This window comes from Panicum virgatum, chromosome 2K, assembly GCF_016808335.1.
Source record: "Panicum virgatum strain AP13 chromosome 2K, P.virgatum_v5, whole genome shotgun sequence".
Classification (NCBI taxonomy): Eukaryota; Viridiplantae; Streptophyta; class Magnoliopsida; order Poales; family Poaceae; genus Panicum; species Panicum virgatum.
Window position 1 is genome coordinate 30,614,720 of NC_053137.1, and position 11,726 is coordinate 30,626,445.

At 46.6% G+C, this 11,726-nt stretch overlaps 1 non-coding gene across 1 annotated transcript; it reads right to left on the bottom strand.

The window, feature by feature from the left end:
• Positions 1-5,640: 5,640 nt before the first annotated feature.
• On the bottom strand, positions 5,641-5,744 carry LOC120696312. The gene has a single exon (XR_005684089.1). It is a non-coding gene; the product is annotated as a small nucleolar RNA R71 (small nucleolar RNA).
• Between the last annotated feature and the right edge of the window lie 5,982 nt (positions 5,745-11,726).

An 11,726-nucleotide genomic window follows, 5' to 3' on the forward strand; every position in this document is an offset into this window, starting at 1 on the left:
TTAGGCTCGCCGGCGGTTTGGATCGGGTGGTAGGTGGCGGTGCTTGCATGGCAAGGGGAGGAAGGGCCAGCAGATGGGAGGGGTGGGGCCAAGAAAGGGCCAAGGAGGCCGAGTGGCGAGCCATGGGCGGCGCAGGTGCCAAACTGCGGCGGGGAACTGGCGGCGGCGGCGCTGCAGAGTTTCCCAGTCAGCCGGAGGTGGAAGATGAAGTGGAGGGCTGTTTTGTAAAAATAGAAAAGTTTAGGGGGCTATCTGTAAACTAAAATTTCCTGTTGATCTAGGGCTCAAATGAAAAGTGCCCCAAATGAAATTTTTTCAGTTTTTCAAGACCTACAATTTTCATGTTGTGCAAATTTTCACTAGATCAAAGGATTTTGAAATATTTTGAAAACTTTGAAAGATCACTATTTAAATAAGGAAAAAATACTTTTAATTGCAATTTCATTTCAATTTTGGACTTAAATGCAATAAAGCTGCCAAAATCATGATTACTTGCATTTTGCAAGAAAACCCTTCAAAATTTTGAAATTACTCCCTAAGTTAAAACTTTTTTGCAAAAAGGGGCTAATAATTTTTCATAATTACAAATATACCCCTAATTTGCACTGAAATTTTTTGAATAACACACAAAGCTAAACACACAATTGCACATATTATCCTATGTTTTATGATGATAGACACCTGAGGTGTCACAGATACGGTGTCGGACGCCCCCTTGGAAAAGTGGTGGACGCCCCCTTGGTCACCACCAGCAACCCTAGGACGTCCCTTAGGGTATAAACTCTGTAGCCGCCGCCTAGAATGATAAGGTTTTGTTAGTTCTAGTTTTCCTCGTGAAACTGAAATTGATTCGTTGTAACTGTGGCGACAAGTCCTTTTATAGTGATCAAGGGCCCTCATTCTTGATCTCCTCCACTGTGTCGATTAGTCCTTTGGAATTGAGTTCTTGAACCCCTCTTGTGATTCGCTTTATTCATATTTGCAATATCAAATTGTGTTTTTACGTCTTCTAGCTTGATTCCTTCGATTTGCTTGCAGCAAAAGCCTTCTTGGTGAGGTCAATCAACTTGGGCTTGGTTGATAACCAACGGGGTAGTGGTGTAATGGTTGTAGGACTTCGAATCGTATCTGATTAGAAGCCGGATCGCCAACATCGAGTCTCCACCAGTCAAATTTACCACTACCTCTCAGAAGATTGGGCCTAGCTAGTCCTCATCATCTCATATCAGAGCTAGGCCCTTGTCTAAGAGGGTGGGGATAATGAGGTTATCCTCCATGGTTACCCATTGACGGAGGTACCCCAGGGTACCTCCCAGCCAAGTAGTTATCCCCCGATTGGGTACCTACTCGGCTAGGACCACTCTGCACGACTACTCGGTGGAAAGTCACTCGGCTGGACGTCGGAAGGTTCCTCCGAGGATGAGGATCAAGGCGCGAATAAGGATTCCAGATATCTAGGGATCTCAACCGACCTGATTCCATGTAACAACTCGAGTAGATATCCTCCCTTACTACCCACGGCACCTGGCCTATAAAGGCACCGTGAGGAGACCCATAGAAAACACATCTGATCATTCATCGTCGTCTAGCTCATACAATACACAAACCACAGGATGTAGGATATTACACTCCCGAGCAGCCTGAACCTATCTAAACCCTAGCGTCATCTCGCAACCATCTAGCTCTTGGCTCCGGAATCCCCCTTTCACCTACAAATCTACCGCCGGGCATACCCCTTGGACTTGCCGGATAAGCAATCCGATAGTTGGCGCGCCAGGTAGGGGAGATTTCTCAGGAGTCCTTGCAGCGAGTTCGATGGCTTCAAGATCCGGCGTCTTCTTCTTCGCCAGCATCAACATCCAGATGCAGGCCACCGCCGGATTCTCCTTCACCATCGGTAGTTTCCCGGAAACTACGGTTCCCCGAAACCCACCCACCAGCCCCTCGAGCACTGAGAGCGGCAATTCCACAAGCGTCTGATCCGATCTGACGGCGCAGAGCTCCATCGTTCGTCGAGTTTCCGAACTTGACATCAACGATCCCCAATCGTTCGCCCCAGTGTTGGTACTTTGTAACGTCACGAATAAAATCCGCAAGCACACGGAAACCGATGTAGCTTTCATCCAAGAGTATTCCAGGGTATCGTATCCACTAGGGAATGTGAGTGCACTATCTACGGGTTCAGGCTCATCCAAGGACACACACGCCAGTGTAGAAAAGATAGAAGAGAGGACTTTCTAAGATCTAGAATCTGTGCCTAGAAGAAGGGATCACATCGCCATTATACTTCGAGCTACTGGTTTCGACTGGCTTATACAAGCCGATAGCTCCAGTAATATGTTTTCTATCCAATATCTAAACATGGAGGATTACTAGGGCTCGAACAGGGCTATCACCACTGGCTGGCTACCTTTACAAACTGTGGGACTATCGAACAACTGAGTGGTATAATCCAACCTAGACACCTCGTATACGCCTTTCCCTACTAACCTTAGCCCTGGCCAAGACTACCCTTTTCTATCCAGGGCCTTAAGCTAAGATTAAATGCTACCATTTAAGCATACACATCAACTAATATAAGGCAGAGATGACAACTTGCGATCTAAACTCTAATTCTAAATAAGAAAGACTAGAATACTTACAACCGAATAAGCATCCGTCGACGTACAAGCGGAGAAGAGTGCCGACAAACCCGGCACTTCTCCCGACTCCTCCTCAGTCTCCTCCTCTTCTTCTACACCTCCTAGACTACCTAAGCATCTAGGATGAAGGCCTCAGGCTCCAAGGGAGAAAGGTGAGTTGAGGTGGGTGTGTTGTGTGGTGTGTGTGTGTGTGTTTCATTTTTCCACCCCCCTCTATATTTATAAGAGGAAGCCACGGCCAAGGGGAGTCCATTCTGCAGCTAATCCTCTCCAAACTGACGTAGGCATCCAATGAGCTTCCTCCACGTGGCAAGGTTAAGTCGGTGGGGCCCACGAGCTGCTCGAACGACCCGGGTGGTCGGCCGGCCTCCCAATGGGCCCACCGACCTTCCCTTTTGGTTTGTGGGTTTATTCTTGGGCCCACTTGACAATGGCACGGGTATTAGCTTCTGGTATGCCGGTTTCTTGCTCTAGTGGGCCCTCCAATCCATGTTCTGACATGTGTCGCATCCTGATTCGCTGGAACGTTGTGTCTTGGATCATACCACACCATTATGCTGCAAAATTAGCTAAAAATCACCTGCACACATTCTAGAACATCATCTGTAGAACTCGTTAGTAAATAAGCCTATCCTAGCATTTATTCCACATTATGGTTCATTTTTGTGCAGGAATTGATGGTCAAAATAGGTCATTAGTGACCGTTGTTGATGGTGCTTAAGTGCCAAATCCGACCGTCAACTAGACTCAATAATAAAGGAAAACTACACGCCTTACTCACATATTTGTATCACTAACCTTGCTCCACAGTTGTTTTCGAGTTTTGTACATTTCAGATGAGTAGGAGCGAAATAAGAGGAAAACACGCAGCAGACGCCACACAACTACGCAGAAGATCGCATCTGGCATCACCCACTTACAAAGAAGGCCCACCTGGCAGAGCAAACGGGCGCGCCACGCATAATGCACATAAGGAAAGACACAAGGGCCCTCCTGTCAGCCCGCCAGAAGAGGATAAGGACGAGGGGCGACAGGGGGGGTCGGCCGAACCCCAGGTTCGGCCGAACCTGCCCTGCCTCCCATCCAGGTGTATTTCGAGGAAGAGTGGCTGCCAAGTCTCTTGATCACCTTCCATATGTGCGTTGGCGGAAACCGACCTCCACTAGTATAAATAGGACCCCCTCTCACCCCTCTCAAGACACACACACACACTTCATTCCACCATTCCAAGAAGGCTCTCCTCTCTCTTGCTCTCTTAGCTAGGTAGTGGAGCCAGGCTAGTTCTTCTTTAGCGAGCAAGTCGTCATCGGGTCCGTTGAGTAATCCTCGGCTCCTGGTATGTCTTTGTATCTGACTTGTCAGACTTCTATTCATAATATAGAGATATGCCATGGTTGCTTTACTATCTTGATAGTCTATCAATCCATGTTTAGTTCGTTCATGTGTTATGCTAAGGTCCTGGTTAGGCCAGATGATCCGGGTACGGATAGGAGTTTGTTGTGCTTTCGGGCTTACTCTAGTGTTTTACTTGTCCATCCGAAGGGTGGGAGACCCGGGGACGCTAGAGTAGTGACTTCATACACGAGCGTGGTGCTCAGGTATGCGGGATCCATCGGATATGACTGTGCTCCATGGTGTGACTGGGGTAGACAGCAGGTGGTGACAGCCCTGTCCGTCCGGCATAACAGCGGTGTTGCGTTTAGCGTATTCCCCGACGTTCGGGTTTGGTGTAGGAGTTCATGCAAAGAGGTAATGGGACTAGATGTACTCCGGTGCGGGACCTTCTCCCCGCTATCCCATTTTCCTGGCACCAGTAGTCCTAACCATGTCCTAACATGACCCTAGCTTTGGATAGAAGCACAAGGACACCTAACCTAGCCTGAGCTCCAGCTGACTTGACGTAGGATAGATTAGTCTCTTGTTTTGTCATTTCTCTCTTTTATTCCTTCCTCTTGGAGTGTGGTTGTGTGCCGTGTCGCATTACCCTTGCTTATTCTTTACCTGGACTTACCCCTATTAGAGTTTTGCCTATTGCTTGAGGCACAATGTCATGATTAATGTTAAGTACAATACCTTTGCTGCAGCCGTCCTTTGGGACAAAATAAATGACGACACCCTGACTCTCTAGGTGAAATCCTACAATAGTATATCCATGCGCTTGCGGATCCATCTGTAATCATATAGATTATACCACGAGAGTGGCACCCCTTGGGTGCAGTTGCTAGGATGGGTTCGGCGCCCTCATTTCTAGTGATTGCACTAAGGACCGCCAACAGGCAATTCTGAGGTTGTTGCTGAGGTCTTTGCAAACCTGGTATTAACTTAAGAAATGCCAACAAGCATTTATTGCGTCGTTGCCGGGGATGGCATGTGAACAAAGTTATTGTACTGATATTAATCTAGGTTTTGTACTCAGGATATAGTCTTTACTCTTTCAGGCTAATGTCACTTTATGTCTTCTTTTATTTTTTTTATTTGAAAGAAGACAGGGGTAATGTATTTCTCCCTACCGGAAAACTACACAGACAATCCAGAGAAGCTCGTGAGAAGGGCACGACCTCGCATCGTTCCTCCTCTCACTCTTCTCCCGGCACAGGAACCCATTCAGGAAGCACCACTTGCTATTAAGGCTATGGATGAAAAGACTCTCTGTGAGTTCTCCGTCCCCTCCATCGATAATGTGGCCACTAGACCCAACATCAATGTTGGGGGCGTGAACTTGGAGCTAATATCTAGCCTCATCAACATGGTGCAGGCTAGCCCATTTTGTGGCAAGCCAAATGAGGATGCTAATGCACATTTGCAGAATTTTCTGGAGCTCTGCGACACCGTAGTCATATGGGGTGTCGCTGCCGATGTGATCAAGCTTCGTCTGTTTTGCTTCTCCTTCCTGGGGAAGGCGAAACAGTGGTTTTACAAGGAAAAATACACCAACACCTGGGCCAAATTCTCCAAAGCGTTCCTCGCAAAGTTCTTCCCGCTGGGCAAAACAAATGCCCTGCGCGGAAGAATATCAAGTTTCGAGCAGACATGGATGGAATCCATCCCAGAAGCATGGGAAAGGCTGCAGGAATACATCCTGGCCTGTCCTCACCACGGCATGGACGAGTGGTCCTACAAAGCTTCTACAACAGGCTCACAATGACATCCAGAGCCAACATTGATGCTGCTGCTGGAGGAGCCTTCCTCGACCTAACCATCACCAAAGCCAAAGAATTGGTCAAGAAGATGGTCTCCAACCAGGGGTGGAGCGATGAATGACTCCAACCCCGTATGAAGGGCATGCATACCGTCAACGAGACGGATATGATTGCCGGAAAGCTGGACCTCAGACTGAAGCATCTCGGCGAAAGGGTCGAATTCAAGAAGCATAGAGAAAACTATGCTCGTGCCATGGAATCGCACATCACGTGCGAAGTCTATAGCAATGATGGACACTCGGGGAATTACTGCACCGAAACCCATGAAGCCTACCTCAACAACAACCACAAGGAGGCCAGGGGTGGAACCAGCCACGTCCACCATTCTAGGGAGGTAACAATTACAATCCTTCTTTCAATTTTAACCAACCTCCCTTGAGAGATCTTGTTCTTGGCCAAGTTAAAATCAACAAAAATATAAATAAAAAGCTTTTGGACATAGATAAAACCCTGGAAAGTTTAAATGTAAATCTTGAAACTTTGTCTTCAACTCTTAGAAATCAGTTAAGTTTCAACAAAATGATTGAAACCCAACTTGCGCAAATTGTTGCTTCGTTACCAGCTGTTGAAAGTGGGAAGGTCCTGGGGCAACCAGAGACTCCCGTTGAAAATGTCAGCATGGTGTCCACTGGATGGGGTGACTCGTCCCGGAGGCCACCACGCACTAACCATGCAGGTAGGTACAATCCCCCAAGGAATGACGTTTGGGATGACATGGTGGCAGTAGTGCAAGAGGATCTAGGGGTTCCCATGATCAGTTGCTCGATCTATGTCAAAAACTTTGAGCAATGTCTATGTGATCTGGGGGCAAACGTGAAAATAATGCTCAAGGTAATATATGAAGAACTTCAATACCTTGCTCTTTCCCCAACAACCATGCTCGTACAGCTTGCAGATTTGACCGTTCGATATCCCGAAGGGATAGCCGAACACATCTTCGTACGAGTATGAGATTCCTTCATCCTTGCAAATTTTGTGGTAATGGATATGGAGGGCGACCTTGGAGTCAACCTCGTTCTTGGGCGACCTTTCCTAAGGTCCGCCAAGGCAAGGATCGATGTCGGAAGGGGAGAAATCCACTTCCGTGTCGGAAAGGAGGGCATGTTTTTCAGGTTCAAGCACAGGGAAGAGTAGTGCTTCATGATACAACAAGATAGTGAAGGGCAAGCACTCTGGGGTGCACCAGAACCCCAGCCAGAACACCGACCCTCCACACCTAAAAGAAAGAAGAAAGCAAAGAAGGTGTGGCGGAAGGTCGAGAGTTCGACCTCGTCCAGTTCTCTAGGATGAGCCGACCAGTGGTAAGTATGGTGGAGAAAAGTCGTGCAAGTCGGACTGTAAACGACGCGCCCTTGCCAAAGGTAAATTGGTATTTATCTCATATTTGCTTTCTCCGCCTTTTCAAATTTCTTTCACCACATTTGTTTTCCCCACTGCATGTTTGAAATTTTCAAAATTATTTTCTGCATGCTGGAATTTTTCTAGCACTTTTTCCTGTTTACAAAAATACCAAAAATATTTTTTGATTTTCAAAATCCTTTGGGAAAAAATAATTTGGACATCTTTTCGAGCAAACTTTTGGCCGTGCACCATATTTTCAAAACTTTTGACTGTTGAGAAAGCAACTGGACAAAGGGGGGCACCAGGGGCCCACCCTGGGGCCGGCCGACCCCATAGGTCGGCCGACCTAGGGCCAACGGCTCCTGGGCCCCACCTTTTCCAACGGCTCTATGACCGTTGTGCCTGGTTTCTCCTCGGGTGCACTCACAAAGTTCCCTTCAAATAGAGGCCGAGAGAGGGGTGAGGAGCTCTCATGCTCACTCTCACTCCCTCTCACATTCTTTGCTCGGGTTTTCATTGGATTTTGGCTCAAGTTTGATTGCAAGAAAACTCTCTCTCTCATTCCTTTGCTGCAAGATTGTCTACACACTTGGAGGAACAACATTCAGGTAAGAGTTTCATTTTCATTTCACTAACGTAGCCCGAATCCAGTTGTTCTCATTTGTTCTTGTTGCAAGCATGAAGGGTGCAGGTTGGAAGATATCCGGAGCTCCCAAGAGGATGACGAGGTTAGGCTCATCCCATTCACCGGGTGAGTCGAGCTCTTGTCATTCCCCCGAACCTACACCAACTCCGACCATGATGGACTAAGAGCAAGACGAACAAGAAGAACAATTTGAGGAGTAAGCTGCAGAACCGCAAGCCGAGGACATGGAAATAAATGAAGATGATGCACCATTCCTCGACTTGTGAGACGACCGTGAGGGTCAAGCCTATGCCATGATAAAAAAATTGAAGCTTTGGTCATACCAGAGCCTTCAATCCGGATCTTCTCGAGAAAACAGGTATAGATGTGGACTTCGCTTGTGTTTGGCATGCGGTTGGATGGGATGACTTTGTGCCCGTTGAGGAGAATGGTTCTCGTCTCCTCACCATCCAATTTCTTTGCACTCTTCGGGAGGTGGACAACGGTGTTTCTTTCCGACTTTTTGGAGTTGAACGCTATTTTAATTGGAGAAATTTCAGCCACCTCCTTGGTTTTAGCGTGCGCTTGCCAGTTTCCCTTGCAAAATCTTGCCGCGGTTTTGATCGACATGAGTTTTGGGGCTTGATTTCGGGTCAAGTTGTCCATGGTAAGTTTGCACCTCGATGCAATGAAATTCAAAATCCGACTCTTCGTTTGATGCACAAATGGGTGGCTATCTCTCGCTTCCCAAGAGATGATCCACGACCAGTACGGAACGATGAGTTGATAATATTATACGCCATGGTCAACAAGATCCAAATCTCCCCCGCAAGAGCAATGGTTAAGCAATGGCATACAAATTTTAGGATGATGGGTCCTATTGAATGCACTTCTTTGGTTACCCACATCACATCAAACATGGGAATCTTAGACGGGAACCCCGTTCCTTTCATTGAGGAGCCCCGTGTTATGATCGATGAGGCATACTTGGTTCAAGGCCACATACTCAAGAAAGGCCCGGATGACTCCTTGGTTTTATTTTCTCTCGGTTATGCAAATGAAATCCCATTGCCAAACGTGGGATATCACTTGTATAACTGTCGTTCGCTAACCATTCCTCTTGTTCCACAAGAGGAGAGCCGCATGCATAGTGTTTCTGGTCTTTCTGGCAGGGTTACAAGAAGCAGGGCCAGAAGGGAGAAATTTACGCAGCAAAAACCTCAGCCTCAACCACAGCAATACGAGGTTGGAGGTTCGTCATGGCAGAGTGCCAGCTCCACCGAGTCGGCACGGTAAGCCTTAGGGTGCCGGTCCACCAGCTCCAGCTTCAGTGGACCTCCGAGACGTACAGCTTTGTCCAGAGGTTTCGCTACTCTAACTCGGCAGATGGGCAAGCCGAGCGTGCGCACCACCAACATCGATGAGTCGCTAGGCCAGCACATCGAGTCAACTCAGAACTGGCAGCGATACACAGGTGAGAGGATCCACAACTTGGAGCAACAACAGCAGCAGACCCAGGAGGAGTGGAGGGCCTACTACCGTTGGGCTAGGTTCAACCCCAACTAACAGAAGTGAGCCTGAAGCTAGTTTGGGGGAGGACCCCCACGAGAGGTAACTTGTATCAAACTCTATCCTTTACCACTTTCAAAACCTTGCATGAAACCAAACAAAAATTTGCAAAATTCTGAAAATCTATAAAAATTTGCATAAATAAAATCAAATAAAAATTGGCAAAACTTAAAAAAACCCAAAAATATTTACTTGCTTTCCTGTATGTGTAGTAAGCATGTGTAGTTTTTCCTGGTTGAGATGATGAATAGTTGCTTTGTTAGTTCCTTTCACATGCCTAGTTACAACCTTGTGCTCTGCCTAAGTATTGAGTTTGGTGGCTAGTTGTTCAAACCTTAAGCTTGAAACTTGTGGGTAGCGAAAAGCAGAAATTCGAATCTAGGTTGTTGTGGGTTATGATATGGCTTAAAAGAGTTGCTATGATCTTCTCCTCCGTGATGCTTGATATCCAGAGTATTTCTTTTCAAAAATACAAAAATAAAATAAAGTTCCTCGGTGATATGCAATGCCCATCTAGAGCCATATGAGTTACAAGTTTGAGAAGCCTTTCCATATATGCAACTTGTTTTCTCATTGAGCTTTGTCAAATTGTTGTGACCCTTTGAGAGAATCACTTCATATGCCCATGATCAAGATCACGTACATATCCACTCACATGCTATACTTCTACATTGGAAGATAGCAAGTACTTCCCCCATCCATCCACAAATAAAACTCCATGTTGTACCATGACTACCTCTCTCCAAAGTTATCATCAAAATGTATGGGCTATACAAAAAGAAATAAAGGATGCATACCCAAAGAAGGTATGCTACACGCCCACAAGGCGTGTTGAAAAAAAAAAGAAAAAGAAAATATAGCCCATACCAAAAAAAACATATTACAAAGGAGAGAGAAATCATATAAAGGAGTTTCATCCACCATCCACCAAAAATATCCACACACTTGCACATCTTGATCAAGGTTTATGACTTGTTTCTCCTTTGGATCCGGTCTTTGACTCAGCAAAATATGAAAAGTAGGTTTGCCATCATATACTCCATACCTACAGATCCACCAAAAAGAAACCATTAGAAGTAGGATGGAAAAGAAAGGCGCATAAAACAGCCTTGGTGAGGAATGAAACACACTTGAGCGATCTGAGAGATCACCCGAGGAACTTACAGAAATTCTTTTTAAAAACTTTTTAAAAAAAACCTCTAGATTGACGGTTGAACAAAGGAGTGGTAAGTGATACTCTACAAGCCATTCTGACCCTCAACCGCCAAAGATGAGTATGATGCTATAAGCCCCACAGGAGTAAGGTAAAAAGGTACGAACAAGGCCAACTTATTCAGAATGAATGTAAGAACACTCGGTTGCACCTCGTGCATAAGTCAGGAATGCGACATTGTAGCAACTCTTGATCAACAACCTAAGTCTAAAACTTTGCTCGGGACGAGCAAAGGGCTAGCTTGGGGGAGTTCTTGATGGTACTTAAGTGCCAAATCCGACCGTAAACTAGACTCAATAATAAAGGAAAACTACACGCATTACTCACATATTTGTATCACTAACCTTCCTCCATAGTTGTTTTTGAGTTTTGTACATATCAGATGAGCAGAAGTGAAATAAGACGAAAACACGCAACAGACGCCACACAACTACGCAGAAGATCGCATCCGGCGTCACCCACTTACAAAGAGGGCCCACCTGGCAGAGGAAATGGGCGCGCCATGAATAACGCACATAAGGAAAGACATAAGGGCCCACCTTTCAGCCTACTTGAAGAGGATCAGGACGAGGGGCGCTAGGGGGGTCGGCCGAACCCCAGGTTCGGCCGAACCTGCCCTGCTTCCCGTCCAGGTGCATTTCGAGGAAGAGTGGCTGCCAAGTCTCCTGATCACCTTCCATATGTGCGTTGGCGGGAAACCGACCTCCACTAGTATAAATAGGGCCCCCTCCCACCCCTCTCAAGACACACACACACACACTTCATTCCACCATTCCAAGAAGGATCTCCTCTCTTTTGCTCTCTTAGCTAGGTAGTAGAGCTAGGCCAGTTCTTCTTTTGCGAGCAAGTCGTCCTCGGGGTTGTTGAGCAATCCTCGGCTCCTAGTATGGCTTTGTATTGGACTTGTCAGACTTCTATTTGTAATATAGAGGTATGCCATGGTTGCTTTACTACCTTGATAGTCTATCAATCTATGCTTAGTTCGTTCATGAGTTATGCTAAGGTCTTGGTTAGGCCAGATGATCCGGGTACGGATAGGGGTTCGTTGTGCTTTCGGGCTTGCTCTAGTGTTTTACTTGTCCATCCGAAGGGTGGGAGACCCGGGGACACTAGAGTAGTGACTTCATACATGAGCG